We start from the raw sequence: 24087 nt of genomic DNA, 5'->3' as shown, positions 1-24087 counted from the left end.
ATCCTCTAAAGGATCATTCTGTGACGGCTGATACCGTTATTAAATTAGCGTCCAGAAAGTTTTCCTTCACTGCAGTTTCAATACTAATCGAATTATGATATTTTGATAAATCATGACACATATTATCCAAGCATGTCAGAAAAGCGGTCTGTGTCCAAAAGGATGTCACTGAATTAGCAGCCAGTTTAGCTGTAAAAACGATGCAGATTTATTGTAAATGTGGGGGTTAAGATCAGATTTTTATGCTGGTGTTTAATGTGAAAATGTTTAAAGTGTTTTGGACCCTAGTAAAGTTGTATTTGAATAAATATGGTTGTGATGACACCAATGTTTTAGATACCAGTGAAATTTCCATTATACCACAATAAAACTGACTATCCTAACTTATTAAAAAGTTCAAATAAATACAATAGAACAAAGATACAAAAGAAATTAAAGCTGGGATAGAATTAGTAGTAGTATTATTATTATCTTTTAATAATATAAAATTACTATTATAAATTTTTTTTACAGAAACACCAACAATATCTTAAGCACCACCACCAGTCCAAAGTTCAGTTAAATGACAAATATGCATTCATACATGCTTTCCAACAGTTTCAGTTCTAATTACTGAAGTTGTATCATTAAATACTGCTTGATTATCACAATATCATAGTCTAATGCTGACTGATGTCAAGCGTGTACGTTCAGATATTTGAAACGCTGTGCCATTTTACAAAGATATCGATAAATTTGGTGAAGTTTACATAAATAAGTACAACCCCAAATCAGAAAAAGTTGGGACAGTATGGAAAACGCAAAAAAAAAAAAAAGAAGTGATTTCTAAATTTACTTTGACTTGCATTTCATTGCAGACAATATGAACACAAAATATTTCATGTTTTGTCTGGTCAACTTTATGTCATTTGTAAATATGCATCCTTTCCTGTCATTCAGACCTGCAACACATTTCAAAAAAAGTTGGGACAGTAAAGCATTTACCACTTTGTAATGTTGCCATTCCTTTTCACAACACTTAAAAGACGTTTAGGGACTGAAGACACCAAGTGATGAAGTGTTTCAGGTGTAAATTTGTCCCATTCTTCCTGCAAACAAGTCTTAAGGTGGGCAACAGTACGGGGTCTTCCACACATTCTCTATTGGAGACCGGTCGGGACTGAGGCAGGCCAGTCAAGTACCCGAACCCTCTTCCTCCACAGCCAGGACTTTGTAATGTGTGCAGAATGTGGTTTTGCATTGTCTTGTTGAAATATGCATGGACGTCCCTGGAAAAGATGTCTTCTTGAAGGCAGCATATTATGCTCCAAAATCTCTATGTACTTTTCAGCATTAATGGTGCCTTCACAGAAGTGCAAGTTACCTTTGCCAAGGGCACTGACACAACCCCATACCATGACAGACCCTGGCTTTTGGACTTGTTGCTGGTAACAGTCTGGATGATCCTTTTCTTCTTCGGTCCGGAGCACACGGCGTCCATTCCGCCCAAAAAATACCTCAAATACTGATTCATCTGACCACAGTACACGTTTCCACTGTGTGATGGTCCATCCCAGATGCCTCCGAGCCCAGAGAAGTCGACAGCGCTTCTGGATACTGTTAACATAGGGCTTCCTTTTGGCACAGTACAGTTTTAACTGGCATTTGTGGATGTAACTACGTATTGTGGTACTTGACAAAGGTTTGCCAAAGTAGTCCTGAGCCCATGTGGTGATATGGCTTCTAGATGAATGACGATTCTTGATGCAGTGCCGCCTGAGGGATCGGAGATCACGGTTGTTCAGCTTAGGCTTGCGCCCTTGTCCGTTACGCACTGAAATTCCTCCAGATTCCTTGAATCTTTTAATTATGTTATGCACTGTTGAATGTGAAATATCCAAATCTCTTCCTATCTTTCTTTGAGGAACATTGTTTTTAAACATTTCAATAATTTTCTCATGTATTTGTTGGCAAACTGGCGATCCTCGGCCCATTTTTGCTCCTAAAGGATTAGACCTTTCTTGGACGCTGCTTTTGTTCCAAATCATAATTACAATCACCTGTTGACATCACCTGTTTCAAATCACATCATTATTTAACCATTTTACCTCATTACTAGCCCTAAATTGCTCCTGTCCCAACTTTGTTTGAAATGTGTTGCAGGTCTGAATGACAGGAAAGGATGCATATTTACAAATGACATAAAGTTGACCAGACAAAACATGAAATATTTTGTGTTCATATTGTCTGCAATGAAATACAAGTCAAAGTAAATTTAGAAATCACTTCTTTTTTTTTTTTTTGCGTTTTCCATACTGTCCCAACTTTTTCTGATTTGGGGTTGTATAATATATAAAAAAATATATCAGTCTGGCGACTAAACGAAAAATTGTACTAGCCAATGGCGATTCTATTGCGTAGAGGGTTGGATAGGGAACATGTTTTAAATGTTGCCTATGTAGGCCGTCCACTAGGTTTTGGTCTATATATGCTCTAAATGCTCTGTGGTATAAAGCAGGTCTTTATGTTCTGTGTCCTTCCTACATCCACTGACACAAGAGAGAGAGTGTTTGAATGCGTGTGCTCGTGTGAACAGAGCTGTTTTAAAGAGCTCAGAGTATAAATAAGCCTGTGTCGGCCGGCCTACTTTATACTAAAGTTCATGGCATCAAAGGGATCAACAGCTGATCCCACTATTCACACCTCACCTGTGTCTGTCTATATCATTAGACCATCAGTTGGTTCAGTTCTCATGTGCCTCAAATATATATAATAAACTATTTCTATCGGTGTGTGTGTGTGTGTGTGTGTGTGTGTGTGTGTGTGTGTGTGTGTGTGTGTGTGTGTGTGTGTGTGTGTGTGTGTGTGTGTGTGTGTGTGTGTGTGTGTGTGTGTGTGTGTGTGTGTGATTGTGTGTTTTTCAGTATTTTGCCCCAATAAATGATGACCATTTGACTGTTTTTAGGGTGAACTATCCCTTTAAAAACATCTCGACTGGGACGTACCTCTTACTATAATCTCCACTGGTTCATTTTGCTCAAAACATTTAAAGAAAAAGGGCATTTATAAACCATCTGCCAGTTTGAGTTCACCACTGACCCCACGTTATTTTTTAAGAAACATCCCAAACTAGATTGTGCCACTTATGAGTATTTCATAAACCTGTTCAGTCTCTTGTGATTGGTCTACTCTGCTCTGATTGGTCAGATGGCCCAGTCTGTTGGAATTGGTCTACTCTGCTCTGATTGGTCAGATGGTCCAGTCTGTTGTGATTGGTCTACTCGGCTCTGATTGGTCAGATGGCCCAGTCTGTTGGGATTGGTCTACTCTGCTCTGATTGGTCAGATGGTCCAGTCTGTTGTGATTGGTCTACTCGGCTCTGATTGGTCAGATGGCCCAGTCTGTTGGGATTGGTCTACTCTGCTCTGATTGGTCAGACGGCCCAGTCTGTTGGGATTGGTCTACTCTGCTCTGATTGGTCAGACGGCCCAGTCTGTTGGGATTGGTCTACTTTGCTCTGCATTTTTGAATTTGGGGGGCATTTATGTATATTTGGGTATTATTTTCGACCCTGCCTAAGAGGCTGACTAATGAAGCCAGTAATGATCTATGCAGGCACTGGGTTCTTGAACAGAGCTAGTCGAGGACATCTTTCTTTAATCAGCTCTAAACACACAACACGAGCTGAGACACAGGGCGAGAGGCCCATACTAATTACTCAAGATGTGCAAAAGCACCATTTCACATTGCGAACACACGTACAAACACAAGCAGCACGCTCCATACACATTCACACACTCCGCTTCACACACTCCAGCCAGCAGCCCATGTGCAATGCATTTTCCCCCAGTTAGGAGCACCTCAGCCCTCACAGGCTTTTGTGGCTCTTTAATGTGTGCTGGGAGGGCCCATTAACATCACCACTAAATATTCACATTGAGGAGAATAAATAAGCACCAACAAGGGAAGATGAAAGCAGAGCGTTATTATGAGCCGTTGGGTTCTGGAAGAGAGAAAAAAACAAGCCCAAACCAAAGTCACCACAACAACAATAACAAGAGCGTAGCGTATCATCTCACTGGGTGTCTCCAGCATCTGCTGTGTCACTTGACAACGTTGCAGAAGTAAATCGTATTCCTGCTGGTTTTGGGTGTCTTTTCATAAACAATATAATAGAGGGTGGAGTGGCGCGCATGAACTCACTGATGAAATATAGCTTGACTTCTAAGCTTAAGTGAGAGACAATCAGAGTACCTAGAGAACTGTATATCACTTCAGCCATGGAAACTGGAGACTTTCAGCAATATTTGTCCTCCAAATGTGCAAATATTTGAGGAATAGGTTCAAAAATATGCAAACCCGTATGCTGTTGTTGCTGCTGCTGTGAAGGACATACAAAAATCAGGTTTCATAATTCAAGAAACGCATCCAAATTATGGTTGGGAACTGAGAAGGTTCGTAAAAATACAAGATTTTCATACCGTCCATTTCTGTTAATGGTTCTTGAGCACTGGTCTGTTGATGTAGACAGAGCACCGTATAGTGACTTGCTTCTGAATCTATAGGAATAGGACTATGAGAAATTAAGCTTCACAGTATCTGAGTCACGCATCTACTGCTCACAGTACAAAAACGGTGACGTTTTTAAACTAAAGTTGTTGTTTTTATGCCCCAATGTTTGTCCAATCTTCACCAAAATTGGTGCAGATCATCTCCAGACCAAGCCTTACAAATGTACGGTAAGCAATTGGAGTTTTGATTTTCAAACTGTTGAAAACTGAAAATTAACTGGAGAAAAAAGGTGAGAATTACAGATTGGGAACTTCAAGTACACATTTGCTTTTTTTATTCTATTTTTTATTTGATTTAATACGTAGGGTTAAATGATTAGTTCACTTTTAAATAAACGTTTCCTGATAATTTACTCACCCCCATGACATCCCCAAGATGTCCATGTCTTTCTTTCTTCAGTCGAAAAGAAATGAAGGTTTTTGATGAAAACATTCCAGGGTTTTTCTCCATATAATGGACTTCAATGGGCTCCAAACGGTCCGAATGACAGTTTCAGTGCAGCTTCAAAGAGCTTTAAACGACACCAGATGATGAATTAGGGTCTTATCTAGCCAAACGATCGGTCATTTAAAAAAAAAAAAAACATGTTTTCATCAAAAACCTTCATTTCTTTTCGACTGAAGAAAGAAAGACATGGAGATCTTGGGGATGTCATGGGGGTGAGTAAATTATCAGCAAAAGTTTAGTAACACTATAACACTTCTGTGGATATCCCGTATCATAACAAGCAAAGAGTCTCAACTGAAAAAACGCTCTCAAGCCAGGTGTTTTCAGCTGGATAAAGACACTTGAGTTGTTTTGTTGGCCGCCCTGCTAAACACCAGTTTGGTCAGGCTGGGACACCAGTTTAAACCAGCTAAGACCAGCAGGTTAGCAGAAACCGGTCTGCTGTAGTCAACAGTGAGTAGACCGTCCGGTGTTCTTCTAAACTGAGTTTATTAAAGCACTTCACTGTGGCTCATGACCACACAAATACAGCCCTACAAAGCCTGTAAAACCATGTGCTTGGCCCTGAAACCACAGCGAACAGCTCTCCTTTAAAACCATGTTTGTCTAAACTCTGAAATGATGTGACAAAACTGGCGACGTGTAATAAAACAGCTTGGCTAATCAAGAATTAAAATGTACATCTCTTCATTCGCATTGCTTGCTGTTGATTAATCACAGAAACAGAGTGATGATGAGCAGCATGGGCGGCACAAACTCCAGAACACTAAATTAAAGTCAAACTTCACAGCGGCCGTCACACATAAGGACGTCGTGCATGCAGGACAATCAGCAGATTCAGTTCTTTACATTACAAATCATGATCGTGATCAAAATCTGAAATGGTACGCCCCACCAAACTGGAGTACTCTGTGCACACCGGGACGATTATCGCGCGCTTATCGCCAGCGTTTTTCGAGACATTTGTCGGCGTGTCTTTGTGTTCACACCCAAGTGATTTCCACTGGCGATGCGGCGAGTGAATGTGCACATTCAGTAGATGGAGGTGCTCCACTTTACACTTCTGACACTCGCTCGTCACACAGAAGAAGAAGAGAGACAGTATTTACGTTCTGCCAAAACCATTCACACACTTTTTGCTAACTGGCTAGCAGCATTAGCAGCACATCTTCTCCGTCTACTTACTTCCTCTCCGTCGTATCAATGTGTGTTCGGCAAGAGCGTTTTGAGCTTGAGCGCCACCAAGTGGTGTTTTACTGTAACTTCAGCAGCTCCAGCCACGTCAACTAAAGCGCCGATCTCATTGGTCGAACAGTTTTTAACGCGCCACGTCAAAACTAAAAAAACGAACCCAGTGCGTTTTTTAAATGCCGCTTTTACACCTGGTGTTTTGCGCATCGGTGTGCACACTCACATTGGCGCCCTTTGTTTAGTTACGAGCCGTTAAACGTCGGCGATAAACGCGCGCGAAAATCGTCCCGGTGTGAACAGGCCTTAAGTCTTTGGACTAAAGTTGCCAATGGTTTGGTATCGATTCAATAAAAAAATTATCCTCGATGCATCACAAATTTCAGTGGCTGCTTTCACACAACTGGTAAATACATGAAAAATGTTAGCGTCACTCCCACAGTACTCAATTCTGATTCTTCAATCGCATCATCTAGTGGTGTGTTATTGCACGACAACAACTGCTACAACTAATAACAGACCGTTCAAGCGTTTGTTTACTGCATCATTTTAAAGGGTTAGTTCACCCAAAAATGAAAATTCTGTCATTAATTACTTCCCCTCATGTGGTTGGACACATTCATCTTCAGACACAAATGAAGATATTTTAGTGTAAATCTGATGCTCTGAAAGGCCTCCATTGGCTCAATGCACTTTACACTCTCAAGACCCTTAAAAGACACTAAAGACGTCGTTACAAAGTCCATCTCACTACAGCGGCTCTACAATAACTTTATGAAGAGACGAGAATAGTTTTTGTGCGCAAAAAAAACCCTAAATAACGACTTACATAGTGATGACGATTTCAAAACAAGGCATCATGAAGCTTCGAAGCGTTATGAATCAGTGAGTCGATTCATGATTCGGATCGCGTGTCAAACCACCAAACTGCTGAAATTTGGCGATTCAAACCGCTGATTCGACTCACTGATTCATAACGCTTCGAAGCTTCATGAGGCCGTGTTTTGAAATCGTCATCACTATATAAGTCGTTATTTAGGGTTTTTTTGCGCACAAAAACTATTCTCGTCTCTTCATAAAGTTATTGTAGAACCACTGTAGTGAGATGGACTTTGTAACTTTAGTCTTTAGTGTCTTTTAAGGGTCTTGAGAGTGAACCGTGCCATTGAGCCAATGGAGGCCTTTCAGAGCATCAGCTTTACACTAAAATATCTTCATTTGTGTCTGAAGATGAACGGAGGTCTGACGGGTGTCCAACCACATGAGGGTCAGTCATTAATGACAGAATTTTCATTTTTGGGTGAACCCTTTAAGATAATAAAAATGTCAAATTCATATTTTGTGTTCAAAGATTCACTTATCTGGCAAGTAGCCGCATAATAAGCGGGATAATTACATATACATAGTGTATTATTTTTTCACCCTGCAGAGGTTTCTTTTGCATAATAATCTGCTGACTGTACACTATCCCTAAGCCTTGCCCCCCAGTTTTGAACCACTGTCCTAAGGGAATAAAGAGCCCTGCCAACTGCCAATCACCTCCCTTTACTACTTTAGTCTGCCCATTGTTTTGAACGGTAGTGTTACTGAAAAACATTAAATTGAACTATGTGGTCTTTCTCTACATAAATGACCCAGTTTAAATACACATTCATCTTCCCAGCGCTGAAGTGGCCTTTTAAGACACCAGGCTTTACTGTGAATTAGCAATGGCGTCCACACTGAAATCCTTCCTCGCATTGTAAGCGGTGCAATATCAAGCAATAGCCTGGGTTTCTCACTACTTCGTGTGGAGTTGGCAGCAAACATCATTATGGTGCGTTCACACCAGACGCGAATGAAGCGTTTTGCGCGAGTGATTTACATGTTAAGTCAATGCAAAGACGCGAATAGACATTCTGCGGCACGAATGGCACGAATTAAGAGTTTCGGGTGTTGGACACGCGTAACGTGTGATTCGCGTGAGTTGACAAATCTGAATTTTGGCGGATATTCGCGCCGGGTTAACCAATCAGGAGCTTGCTCTAGTAGTGACAACAATGAGGAGAAAATCATCTGTGGAGACCCGGAGCTGTACGACACATCTTCATAGACTTTATAGAAACAGGAACAAAAAGGATCTTTCTTGGAAGAAAGTGAGTGAGGAGGTCGGACAGTCTGGTGAGTTGTAAAAAAAACGCTCTTTACTCAATTTGAGCCCTACATAGGGTGGATTCAGGGTGATTGGGACCAGGGTTTTTCCTGGGTCAAAAATGGTCTTCGGTGGTGGCTGACAGACATGGTCAACCACACACACACACACACACACACACACACACACACACACATGCACAGTAAAAAAGTACCCTACCCACGTGATCTGCAAGCTCAATACTGATAATACATTTTTTAAAAATTCAAAGAAAGTTTGTAATTTTTGCTTATCTTATTTTGATACCTTATTTTTACACTATTTACAGATAAATGTTTTGGTATATAATCATATCCATATTAAAAAGTAGTATTAAAAAAATGATCAAATAGCCTAATTTTCTGCCATATTCAATTTCATAAAATTATCAGCTAGCTAATAACAACTTTGTTCTGGGTTCACCTCACTCCAGTCTAAACTAAATGATTTATAGGCTATTTATTTTACTACACATTGTGAACATAAATAAGCTGAAAGACTGTGAATAATTACAACTAACTCTTACACCCACTCTTGCTAAATTGGGTAAGCACACGTGTTCTTATTTCAGATGTGTTCTGAGTAAATGATTAAACTGATTCATTAGTTCAGTGTTGTTAAAATGATTCGGTTCAAAGGAGTCATTAGGTTGTGAATCGGACACTAGCAGACGCGTTGTGTGCGAATCCCGTCTTTAGAACATCGCGAAAGATTTGTCAACACACAGAAAACACTTCATAACCGGAGAGGATTTGTTTCCCATTTATTGAAAGTATGGTTTATGTCAGCTGGTCGGTGAAGAGTTAACGTTTTTTGGGCGCAATTAAAGGAAAACATCGTCTGATAGCGCCACGTGCAACATAGATTCGGTCTTCCGCCCTTTTGATTTTGATTAATGTAATATGTGAAATGTTAAAAAGCTAAGACTGCTTATTTTGAAGACAGAGAGCGTGTGAGGAGCTCTGATCGTTCTCTCTGTCACTCAGTTAATGCAAGCGCAGCATCTGTTCTACATCACTCATAAATCACAATAACTCATCAAATAAGGCTTTGGCGGGACAAAAAAATGTAGGAAAAACCCTGGGGACACTTTTTGCCATTGAGATGACTTGGAAAAAGTGTCCCAATCACCCTGAATTCACCCTATTGAGACTACAAGCTAGTTAAAGCCGGCAAATTGAGCTTATTCGCTGTATTTTAAAACAATCAATGTCAGACATTTCACAACGAGACGAGCTGATGGCAGAAGCCCCTCCCATTACACAAATTTGCGTCTGTTGTGAAGTGAATGGCACGAATGAAGCGAGTAAACTCAAAATGTTCAAGCTATCGCGGTTTATTCACGCAAGTCACGACTGGTGTAAACGCACAGTAAAGGTGATGATACATGGGGCAACTTTTTTGAGCAATGTTGCTGTGCAATGTTACAAAGCAATGGTGCTTGGCCACTTTCCCATTGGATACTTTAGATCGTGTGTCTTACCTGGTTGCCCATTGACGGCAACATTGCCCAGTAACATTGCTCAAAAAGTTGCCCTGTGTATCATCACCATAAGAATCAGTTCAGAATAATGTGAGAAAGAATCGCGATGCGTCAGATGAACTACTAAAGGCCGATTATTCCTCCATCGGTGAGCATGCCACATTAAGCCATCAAAGAAAGGCAAAATAAATCTCAACCACACAAAAAAAATCATAGGCTGCGTCCCAATTCGCCTACTTATACTACGTCCTAAAAGTATGTACTCTTTTTGTGAAGAAAAAGTACATACTTTTGAGTGTGTAGCAGAAGAGTATGCAAGCTTTGGGATGTACTACTGCGTCATCTTTAACGGACTCTGTTACGCGCGTCCCGTCACCGTTTAAACTGCCCTGTCAATCATCGTCACAGTTCAAATCCTCCACTTTAAATTTAATTTCCTACCGAATGTAGTCGCTCGTTGATCTGCCTTTCGTGGGTCTTTAGACTCCTCTCATGTGTTTGCAAAGTTAATGGCCAAACGTATCATTACAAAAGTTCTCAATGCTGCTGAAGGAGAAATATAATGTGGATAATATTGAATAAATATCTTTTCGTCAGGTTAAATACTGATAATTGCTCACTCAAACCACTTTATCTAATCCTCTCCACTTAACCGTCAGACTCGCGTAACCGCCATGTTTGTAGTTTTTTAAACACTTTTTATCCGCGTTTGTAGTTCTAATCGAATCCTCGTCCATCTCGCAATGGGTTGTGGGCAATATCAGCCGTTAGAGTGCGCATCGATCTGCACTTCGGATTCTGACCGGAAATAGTAAACCATCCGGGAATCTTTGGAATACTTTTTTCAACATACTAAGATTTGGGACATACTCATTCTTTTTTCGAATACTATTTAGTACGGATAGTATGTGAATTGGGACGCAGCAATAGTGTGCACATTCAAATGGCCATTACACAAACATATCCCACACGGCCCAACACACACAGAGGCTCATTTATTCACTAGTTAGGGACTGCTTCTGTTCTCCATGTCAGAGGTGAAGAGGGACTGATGAAGCATCGTGTTACAGGACTTCATTTAGACAGCAGCTGAGCAAAGACAAACCCGCCGCTAATTCACATCCACACAGTAAGAAGCATTAAAGAGGGAATCCACCGCGTGGCTCTGATCCAGAGTCACTCGAGATGTAAACTGGGACAACAATGGGGCTGTTCTACTGGAGCCTTTTTCAGCACTTCCTCATTTATTAGCCTCCGCATCACTTCCTGCCTCGGCTGCCTTATTTTATTGCTCTATTTATTTTGAATGACATGGAGATTTCTCATTGTGATGAAGACTGTGATGAAGTCGGCTATACACACACACACACACGAGGAAAGGATGACATGAGGAAAAAAAATATAAACACATTTAGTGATGCGCCAAATTTTCCAAACATATTTGGACCACTAAATCATTGACTAAAACACTGACGTTCCTCCTATGGAGTGTTTTGAATGTGTCAGCAGTGACTGTGTGTGTGTGTGTGTGTGTGTGTGTGTGTGTGTGTGTGTGTGTGTGTGTGTGTGTGTGTGTGTGTGTGTGTGTGTGTGTGTGTGTGTGTGTGTGTGTGTGTGTGTGTGTGTGTGTGTGTGTGTGTGTGTGCAGTGACTGTGTGTGTGTGTGCAGTGACTGTGTGCTTCTGAGATCTGAGGACGATTGAGGGACTCAAACACAACTATTAAAAAGGTTGAAACATTCACTGACGCTCCAGAAGGAAATGCGACGCTTTCAGAGCCGGGGGTGAAAACTTTTGGAAGATCAAATCAATTGAACTTCATTTGTCTTCCGGGAAACATGTAAGTGTCTTCTGTTGCTTCTGAAGGGCAGTAATAAATGATTTTTTTTTTATATTTAAACAAAATAAGAAAAATTTTAATCCTGTTCAAAAGTTTTCACCCCCGGCTCTTAAAGCGTCGCATTTCCTTCTGGAGCGTCAGTGAATGTTTCAACCTTTTTTAATAGTTGTGTTTGAGTCCCTCAATCGTCCTCAGATCTCAGAAGCACACAGTCACTGCACACACACACACACACAAACACACACACACACACACAGAATCACACAGTCACTGCACACACACACACACACAAACACACACACACACACACAGAATCACACAGTCACTGCACACACACACACACACAAACACACACACACACACACAGAATCACACAGTCACTGCACACACACACACACACAAACACACACACACACACACAGAATCACACAGTCACTGCACACACACACACACACACACACACACACACACACACACAGAAGCACACAGTCACTGCACACACACACACACACAAACACACACACACACACACAGAATCACACAGTCACTGCACACACACACACACACAAACACACACACACACACACAGAATCACACAGTCACTGCACACACACACACACACACACACAGAATCACACAGTCACTGCACACACACACAAACACACACACACACACACACACACACACAGAATCACACAGTCACTGCACACACACACACACAGAATCACACAGTCACTGCACACACACACACACACACACAAACACACACACACACACACACACACACACACACACACAGAATCACACAGTCACTGCACACACACACACACACACACACACACACACACACACAGAATCACACAGTCACTGCACACACACACACACACACACACAGAATCACACAAACACACACACACACACACACACAGAATCACACAGTCACTGCACACACACACGCACACACACACACAAACACACACACACACACACACACACACACACACACAGAATCACACAGTCACTGCACACACACACACACACAAACACACACACACACACACACACACACACACAGAATCACACAGTCACTGCGCACACACACACACACACACAGAATCACAGTCACTGCACACACACACACACACAAACACACACACACACACACACACAGAATCACACAGTCACTGCGCACACACACACACAGAATCACAGTCACTGCACACACACACACACACAGAATCACACAGTCACTGCACACACACACACACACACAGAATCACACAGTCACTGCGCACACACACACACACACAGAATCACACAGTCACTGCACACACACACACACAGAATCACACAGTCACTGCACACACACACACACACACACACAGTCACTGCGCACACACACACACACACAGAATCACACAGTCACTGCACACACACACACACACATAATCACACAGTCACTGCACACACACACACACACACACACACACACACACACAGTCACTGCGCACACACACACACACACACACAGAATCACACAGTCACTGCACACACACACACACACAGAATCACACAGTCACTGCGCACACACACACACACACACACACACACACACAATCACACAGTCACTGCACACACACACACACACACACACACAGCCGTGGATAATCAGGGAACGACACACACTCACACACACAGCTGTGGATCATCAGGAAACAACACACACTCGCACACACACACACTCACAGTCATGGATCATCAGGGAACGACACACACTCACACACACAGCCGTGGATCATCAGGGAACGACACACACTCACACACACAGCTGTGGATCATCAGGAAACAACACACACTCACACACTCTCACACACACACACACTCACAGTCGTGGATCATCAGGGAACGACACACACACACACACACACAGCCGTGGATCATCAGGGAACGACACACTCACACACACAGCCGTGGATCATCAGGGAACAACACACACTCACACACTCGCACACACACACACACACACACACACAGCCGTGGATCATCAGGGAACAACACACACTCACACACACAGCCGTGGATCATCAGGGAACGACACACACTCACACACTCTCACACACACACACACTCACAGTCGTGGATCATCAGGGAACAACACACACTCACACACTCGCACACACACACACTCACAGTCGTGGATCATCAGGGAACGACACACACTCGCACACTCGCACACACACACACACACTCACAGTCGTGGATCATCAGGGAACAACACACACTCACACACTCACAGTCGTGGATCATCAGGGAACGACACACACTCGCACACTCGCACACACACACACACTCACAGTCGTGGATCATCAGGGAACGACACACACACACACACATACACACACACACTCACAGCCGTGGATCATCAGGGAACGACACACACACACACACATACACACACACACTCACAGCCGTGGATCATCAGGGAACGACACACACACACACATACACACACACACACTCACAGCCGTGGATCATCAGGGAACGACACACACACACACACACATACACACTCACACTCACAGCCGTGGATCATCAGGAAACGACACACACTCACACACTCTCACACACACAGCCGTGGATCATCAGGGAACGACACACACTCACACACTCTCACACACACACACACACACACACACACACACACACTCACAGCCGTGGATCATCAGGGAACGACACACACTCACACACATACACACACACACACACACACTCACAGCCGTGGATCATCAGGGAACGACACACACTCACACACTCTCACACACACATACACACACACACACACACTCACAGCCGTGGATCATCAGGGAACGACACACACTCACACACTCTCACACACACATACACACACACACACACACACTCACACACTCACAGCCGTGGATCATCAGGGAACGACACACACTCACACACTCTCACACACACACACACTCTCACACACACAGCCGTGGATCATCAGGGAACGACACACACTCACACACATACACACGCACACACTCACAGCCGTGGATCATCAGGGAACGACACACACTCACACACTCTCACACACACAGCCGTGGATCATCAGGGAACGACACACACTCACACACTCTCACACACACAGCCAAGGATCATCAGGGAACGACACACACTCACACACATACACACACACACACACACTCTCACACACACAGCCATGGATCATCAGGGAACAACACACACTCACACACATACACACACACACACACACACACACACACTCACAGCCGTGGATCATCAGGGAACGACACACACTCACACACATACACACAGATACACACACACACACACTCACAGCCGTGGATCATCAGGGAACGACACACACTCACACACACACACACACACAGCCGTGGATCATCAGGGAACGACACACACTCACACACTCTCACACACACAGCCGTGGATCATCAGGGAACGACACACACTCACACACACACACACACACAGCCGTGGATCATCAGGGAACGACACACACTCACACACTCTCACACACACAGCCAAGGATCATCAGGGAACGACACACACTCACATACACACTCACACACACACACACACACTCTCACACACACAGCCATGGATCATCAGGGAACAACACACACTCACACACATACACACACACACACACGCACACACTCACAGCCGTGGATCATCAGGGAACGACACACACTCACACACTCTCACACACACACACACACTCACACACTCTCACACACACAGCCAAGGATCATCAGGGAACAACACACACTCACACACTCTCACACACTCACAGTCGTGGATCATCAGGGAACGACACACACACACACACACACACACACACACACAGCCGTGGATCATCAGGGAACAACACACACTCACACACACAGCCGTGGATCATCAGGGAACGACACACACTCACACACTCTCACACACACACACACTCACAGTCGTGGATCATCAGGGAACAACACACACTCACACACTCGCACACACACACACTCACAGTCGTGGATCATCAGGGAACGACACACACTCGCACACTCGCACACACTCACAGTCGTGGATCATCAGGGAACGACACACACACACACACATACACACACACACTCACAGCCGTGGATCATCAGGGAACGACACACACACACACACATACACACACACACTCACAGCCGTGGATCATCAGGGAACGACACACACACACACACATACACACACACACTCACAGCTGTGGATCATCAGGGAACGACACACACACACACACACACACTCTCACACACACAGCCGTGGATCATCAGGGAACAACACACACTCACACACTCTCACACACACACACACTCTCACACACACAGCCGTGGATCATCAGGGAACAACACACACTCACACACTCTCACACACACACACACTCTCACACACACAGCCGTGGATCATCAGGGAACAACACACACTCACACACTCTCACACACACAGGATTAAGAATCAATGGTTCATAAACTTTTGAACGGGATACATTTTATAAATCCAGCTGTTTTTTTGTCTTGTGGACTTTATGTAAACATCTTATGTAAAATATCTAATTCAGTACAGCACTTAATAAAAGATAACGTGCATTTTGTTTGATCCCTCTTATTTTGTTCAAATTAATCACATTTTCTGCAAGGGGTTCACAAACTTTCAAGCACCACTGCGTATGTATATATATATATATTTATTTATTTATTTTTTGCGCTGATTATTAAATACATTTCAGTATTTTATTGATTAATAAACATTATTTTCAGCTAATTGAAACCTTTTATTTCAGTTTCAGTGTTTCTGTAAAGAACTGTGTGTCAGTGCATCACTAACATTATTTCACACTCACAACACGTTTAGTTGCAGCAGCACACATACATAATACATGTGTTGTGTTGTGTGTTATAGCTCGCACAGAGTAGAATATTATTTTAATGTCATTCGCCACTCTTGCTTATGTGCAAGTTCACACATTTCCGATAACCCGGATCTGTGGGAGACACAAGTGTCCCAGAGAAAAGCTCAATCCTAATAAGAAGTTTGTGTGAGTCGCTCGTCAGAATAATTTAGCTTTAAGTTTGCAGACCCGCTGGAGCAGGACTGGGCCACTCTGGTGTAAAGAGTGATTTGACCATATTAAACTGGCCACTTTATCCATATCGCACTGTTTCCATCACATTCCACTGATGCACCTGCATGGGCGGCTCATATTCGGTCATGTGACACAGTGAAGTGAACCCCAGCCTGCCTCCAGTGTCCCATCATGCACCAAAGATGAGGGCAAACACTGGGTAGAGGGTAGAGATATCCTTTTCATGCAGGTGATTGTCCGATAACGGAGCATCAGAGCGCAAACCAGCAACACCTACAGAGGAAATATTATGTCTACAGTGGAATGACAACACTGGAGCGAAGAGAGAGAAATAAAATCATGAGCGAGTTAAATCTGCACAAGCCCTGGCATATACCACACTTACTGTTATCTCTGGAAATCCTACAGTAAAGATACGCCAAAAAGAGTGAAAAAGACACATAAAGGGCCCTATCACACACCCGGTGTAATGTGACACAACGCAAGTGTGTTCTGCTAGTGTCAGCCGGACGCAGTTCTCATGTTCACGTCCAGCTCCGCGGTGTTTAATATCAAACGCACTAGTGCATCTGTTCACCCATGGGTGTCATTGCTGGAGCTGCTATTGGAGGAAATGAAAACCATTGACCATTGACCAACACACACCTGCTCTAAAGTCAATAGTGCAGTGTGTTATTTAAAGGGTGTGTTAGTGATATGAGGCGGTGCACAACACACACACACTCTGATTATTACACACACAGGGATGCGCAGCAGCACACACACACACACACAGGGATGCGCAGCAGCACACACACACACACACAGGGATGCGCAGCAGCAGCACACACACACAGGGATGCGCAGCAGCACACACACACACACACACAGGAATGCGCAGCAACACACACACACACACACAGGGATGCGCAGCAGCAGCACACACACACACACAGGGATGCGCAGCAGCACACACACACACACACACAGGGATGCGCAGCAGCAGCACACACACACACACAGGGATGCGCAGCAGCACACACACACACACACACACAGGAATGCGCAGCAACACACACACACACACACACAGGGATGCGCAGCAGCACACACACACACAGCGACGCGCAACAGCACACATACACATGGATGCACAGCAGCACACACACACATAGATGCACAGCAGCACACACACACATAGATGCACAGCAGCACACACACACGGATGCGCAGCTGCGCACACACACATAGGAATGCGCAGCAACACACACACACAGGAATGCGCAGCAACACACACATACACATGGATGGACAGCAGCACACACACACATGGATGCGCAGCTGCGCACACACACACAGGAATGCGCAGCAACACACACACACACAGGGATGCGCAGCAGCACACACACACACAGCGACGCGCAAAAGCACACACACACAGGAATGCGCAGGAACACACACACAAAGGGACGCGCAGCAGCACACACACACACACACAGCGACGCGCAACAGCACACATACACATGGATGCGCAGCGGAGCACACACACACACAGGGATGCGCAGCAGCACACACACACAGGAATGCGCAGCAACACACACACAGGGACGCGCAGCAGCACACACACACACACAGCGACGCGCAACAGCACACATACACATGGATGCGCAACAGCACACACACACATGGATGCGCAACAGCACACACACACATGGATGCGCAACAGCACACACACACATGGATGCGCAACAGCACACACACACATGGATGCGCAACAGCACACAAACACACACAAACACACTCACATACCAAATATTACCAAAAAAAGGATTCCTCTCTGGAGAAGCGTTCAGTCTCTCCTCATGTAATAGTGAATCCTCTCATGGCTTTTAAAGGGAAAGGGAGATGAGGCTCTGATTGGTTTATTGCACGTTATGCCCAAAACACACCCATGACTCATTAAGAGACGAGGGACGACCCTTTTAAACCATACGCCTGGCACGCCGGACAGGCGACCTCTAGCGGACGGAAAACTTACATGGTGCAGCTTTAATTGTTGTTGTGTGCATTGTCCCATTGCGTTTTGTTTTTGTTTTCCCCTATATTTTATTTTATTGCAGGTTCATTTCAATTTCATTCAAGTTCAGTTTTAGTTAATGTTAATAACCCTGCTAATATGCTAATTAACATTAATCAGCAGGTAAACACTTTAGGATGGGGAATACATATACACTATTAACGACTTTTGCTTCAATAAACTCATAATGACTGCTTATTAATAGTTAGTAAGGCAGTAGTTAAGTTTAGATTAGGGGATGTAGAAAATGATCATGCACAATAAGGCATTAATATGTGCTTTATAAACAGCTAATATCATAGTAATATGCATAATAACTAGTTAACAGTGAGAATTGGACCCTAGAATAAAGCGTAACCAATCAGAGAAGTGATGAATTGAATATGTCAGTGATTACTCTGGAGGAGAATGTGTTTGACCTCATGCAGGTATTTAGCACCCCATAATCGTTCAGAATGAGAACCATTTGGACTGCATTTGGCTCTGGCAGCTGATATGGTTCTGTTTTCTCCTCCATTAGCAGTCCATCATACAGTAACGTCTGCATTCTTCTGCTGGAGCACAGCGCAGAGATCAACACAGACTTCATGCAGCAAACCTGCCTTTACTTTGGGTTACAGTGATCACACTGTAACATAATAATGCTGCTGATCTATGGGGTCATCTTTACACAGCAAACGCGGCACAGAAACCAAATCAAACCAATGTGCAGTTACTCAGACTGTTCAATGCTTCTCTGAAGCGGCTTAAATGCATTTACACAGGAATGAAAATCGTGGGAAACAATGCTTTGAACATTACTATTAAAACTACAGTTTTAACAAGGTGTTATAAATAGCAGGGTTGCCAACTTTTAAGTTCAGGTTGGGGGGGATTGGCACAAATATTGATTCAGTATCAATTCATATGTGAAAAGTGGTTATTAAGTAGCACCAAAACATTGCTGGGCTTGAACTAGAACAGATCAAGCGTGAGTGAAATGTCATCTATGAATCTACCGGTAATGCGCATTTACACGCCTCAAGTACATTTCTTTCCCCACTGAGGTCTACAATGAAAGCGCAGGTATTGGAGGACATTATTTTCGTACGTTTAAATAAGCAGTCCGGACTTTAAGCTCAAATAGACTGATTTAGGCTAGTTTGTGGATTTCGTTTAAGCCTATCCAAGTAGGCTATAGCATCTATCAAACATTTGTCCTATAGTCTTTCAGATTGCCAATACAGCTCAATGTTTTCTATATAGACGGTTGATGCTTCGTATTAAATGGTGTTATATTGCATTAAATGATCAAGCTTTATTAGCTGACTGAATTTGATTATGGGATGCAGTGTTGCGCAGTGTTTGCTTTGAAATTAGCAGTTGACGATGCATTAAAAGAGCAATGGTTATCCAGTTTATTTATTCTTTATTCATGCAATTTTTAAAACAAGTCGTGTTGAAAAAAAGTTATGTACAAAGAATGTTCTCACTCTTCTGAAAAGAATAGGCATATAGAGGCCACTTTCCGCTCAATATTTGTCACTGTTTATGCTTTGTAATTAATGCATGTATTTCTGTTGTGGTTTTAAAATTGTTATGAAATAAATATTCAAGTTTAATTATCATGCGTTATATTATTATTGAGTGAAAATAAGTCTTTATTTATACATATTTGTTTAAAGTATAGGCTAAATTAAAATAACGTTATTAACTGTTATTTTTTCAAATCAAACCGTTTTCGGAACAGTAATGTTTAATGAGGAACGCAAAAACGGAAACGTTAAAATATCGATTCTGCTCAGAGTGAACCGATTGATATTTTTTTCCGTTTTTAAGCCCTGCCTAGAAGTAAGAACCGATTACATCAGGCGCTGGGGGCGGGGTCAACAACACAAACACAAACTTGAGATCCGCCATTGTTGAAATAGCAGCTAATGGAGCTAACAGCTGCTGCTCGTTTGTAATCTCCGTCTATACAAATCACGGCGAACTGCATGAATGCGTTGGATTCGCTGTGTTTTCGTTGTGTTTTGATGCCGATGTAGGATCGTAAAGCCATGTGAATCAATAGTAACGCAACATTTGCAATGTTGATGTTCGCAGCGGTGCTGTGCAGAGACCGATCGCCGTATGCCAACAAGTCCAGCGAGAGCACACGACTCCTTATGCTTTTGATTCACTCATGCATTTTTTTAATTGGATTGGTCTGCGCAGCGCCGATGCGTCTCGAACAAGCCTGATGTGTTTGTGTTTTCTGCTGCCTCGCTGAGAAAGATGAGACGTATACAGTGACGTAAGACTGGCTCTGTTGTGGCTCTCAGCATGTGGAAAGACAAACCGGTTCTTAGAAGGCTCGTCAGTCGAACCAGCTCAGAACTGGGACTAGCACTGGCTCTGAACTAGCACCCGGTTCATTCTGGTGGAAAAGGGGTAACAGAGTCACAGTGGCCCTCATTTATCAATCTTGCGTAGAAACGGGCGTATATGTTGGCGTAAGATTATGCTTACACTCCTCTCACCGCCTGATTTATGAAGCTGTGCGCACCTCTGAAATCCAGGCGTACGCAAAACCTGCCCTTGATAAATGCCGCGGCTGAAAACGATCGCCATTAGAATAACACGCCCCTATATATTCAAGTCTCCGCCTCCCCCACGCCCACATTTTACGCCATGGACACACGGAAGACAGCAAAGAAGAGAAACTTCTCCAACGTGTTTGGATGAGAAATTACCTCACAATTCATTGTTTTACAGCACGTGTTATGAAACAATTAGCATTTAATTTCGTATCACGTCACATGTATCGGGTGCTCAATAGTGATGATGATGTGATGTGGAGTACCATTCATTCACATTAATAATTGCATGACAATTTGTAAGATTCTTATTGTTATTATTATTATGATTTGTATTATTAATGACACTTATTGTTATTTAGAAGAAGAATGTCGTTATTATTATTATTTATTTTATTATTATTATTATTATTTAAAAGAAGAAGAATGTAATTTTTATTATTTTGTCAGTCTGAATTATTTTCAGTCCCAGTCCGTGCGCACCTGTGATAATATTAGTCCCGTGCGAATCGGCATCTGTGATTTGGCCGGGATTAGGCGGATCGTATATCATTTTTGCAAGGTTTTTGTTTCCTGTTCCATCTTTATCTTTCACGAAGAATGGCACTAGGCTGCATATAATGCGCACCGTTATGAATTCCCGTGCGGCCGCGCGGATTATACTTTCACTTTAAGTCAGTAAATTCGAGTAAAATCACAAGCTTGCTAAATCCCGTGTGAATGCGCCACGCAAAATTCAGATGTGGGGGAGTCATTTCTAAATCACACGAGGTTCCCAGATAAAACTAATCCCGTGCGAATAGGGCTTTAGTTGTTGTTGTTTTTTTACAGTGGGTCATAATATAGCATATCTTTGTCAGTGTGTTTTGTGGTGTTAGGAATAGTTCTTCTGCGCGTGCGTACACCACCTTCTGAGCTGGCGAAGGATTTGAGCGTGCCGTACGCCAACGTCCATATTGATAAATCTCAAAGTCACCGTGGTTTTGGGTGTACGCCAGGTGTACGCTGGAAAATTGGTGTACGCACTTTTGATCAATGAGGGCCAGTGTGTCTGGGAACCACACTAGGATTTTTTTTCCCGTCTCTCCTCTCTCTCATCTGTGTCGCTCCTTGTGCTTCCGTCTCCTTTCTCTCGTCTCGCCTGTCCATATCCCAGGTTCTGCGGCCAGCAAGGCTGGCCCCGGGGGGAGTAGAGCGTAGTCTCGTGAGTACCCCCGGCCAGTGATGCCAGTAACGCGTTACTCTAATTTGACTACTTTTTCCAGTAACGAGTAATCTAACGCGTTACTATTATAATCAGATTAAAGTAACTTATCCAAGTCACTGTGAGTTACTATTTTTGTCATTTTCCTTAGTAAAAATATATATTTTTGCTTTCTTGTTTAGTCTCAGCAGGGGTTTTCCTGCATAGAGAATTCGCCTCCGTCTGTCGACAAAACTCAAGACAGGCAGTCACTTGCTCAGATTAGGCATGTCTTGATAATTAAATAATCATCAGAAATATATATTGTCACATTATCCTTCAGCAATCATTATTAGTATATTATGATTTGCTAGTAGCCTACAAAGTCATCTAAAGCCATTCCATAGTTGAATGTCTTTCCTCCGCTGCTCTGTCATTCTCCGTTCAGCAAAACTGCGCGTCGCGTTCGGTTCCAGTCAGCAGCTGCTCGGTAAAGCTCACTCCAATATGATATATTACCGTTATAATACTTGATATGTTGATAAAATTATTTCTCTTCCTGGAGTTTATCTAGCGGTTTCTGAAAGATGTTGTGCTCGCTACCCAGGTGACAACACAAGGACTATTAATTAGCATCACACGCACAATAACCGGAATTTAAAACTGTGAAGAAACAAATAATCAGTGAATGTTTGGACCGATATAGGCTACATAGTAGACTAGGATTTGTGGGCTCAACATCTCTTCTCTTTATGCCGTGGACTTTTCAATGTGCACTCGCGCTGCACTGCACACACTGATTCCATGTTGCTTTAAGCGCATCATTCTGCACCCGGGATGCGCATAAGCGCTTTGTTGCCGCTCTGTTTTGAAGCGTTTCATATATTTTCATAGTTTTGTGCACTTAAAGATTATTAAAAAATATATTGTTCTCACGTATCGATCATATATTTGTTGTCCCTTTACAGAGCTGCACAATACGTTTACAATAAAATATAAATCTTGTTATTTTATATTATTTGTGTAGGCCCATATAATTATTTACATTCATATATAAATATAAATTAAAAATTAAATATAAATTGTTTTTCATAAATGTATTTAATAAGAACACAAAGTAATTTGTACCTTTTCATTAACATGTTTAGATTTTATAAAATGAGTCAAAAGATTTTTTTTGGAGATACAATTTCAGGAGATACATTGTTGACGTTACTGTTAAAAATGCACTTTCCAATACAGTGTTGGCAAAAACGGTTGTCATTTTTATGTTGAGGCTGCAGAGGTGTTGTCGGCAACTGATGAATGTAACTAATAAAGTAATCTAACTTAGTTACTTTTAAAATCAAGTAATCTGTAAAGTAACTTAGTTACTTTTAAAATCAAGTAATCTGTAAAGTAACTAAGTTACTTTTTCAAAGTAACTGTGGCAACACTGCCCCCGGCCTGCGAGGGGC

General features: G+C 42.8%; 1 protein-coding gene across 1 annotated transcript in view; it reads right to left on the bottom strand.

Moving 5' to 3' along the window:
- Nucleotides 1–24087, bottom strand: part of ttll5 (tubulin tyrosine ligase-like family, member 5) — a 241876-nt gene that overhangs the window by 178200 nt on the left and 39589 nt on the right. The window lies entirely within an intron of this gene.

This window comes from Gobio gobio (genome assembly GCF_949357685.1).
Source record: "Gobio gobio genome assembly, chromosome: 13".
NCBI classification, from domain to species: Eukaryota; Metazoa; Chordata; class Actinopteri; order Cypriniformes; family Gobionidae; genus Gobio; species Gobio gobio.
This window is presented reverse-complemented; position numbering and strand designations above follow the sequence as displayed.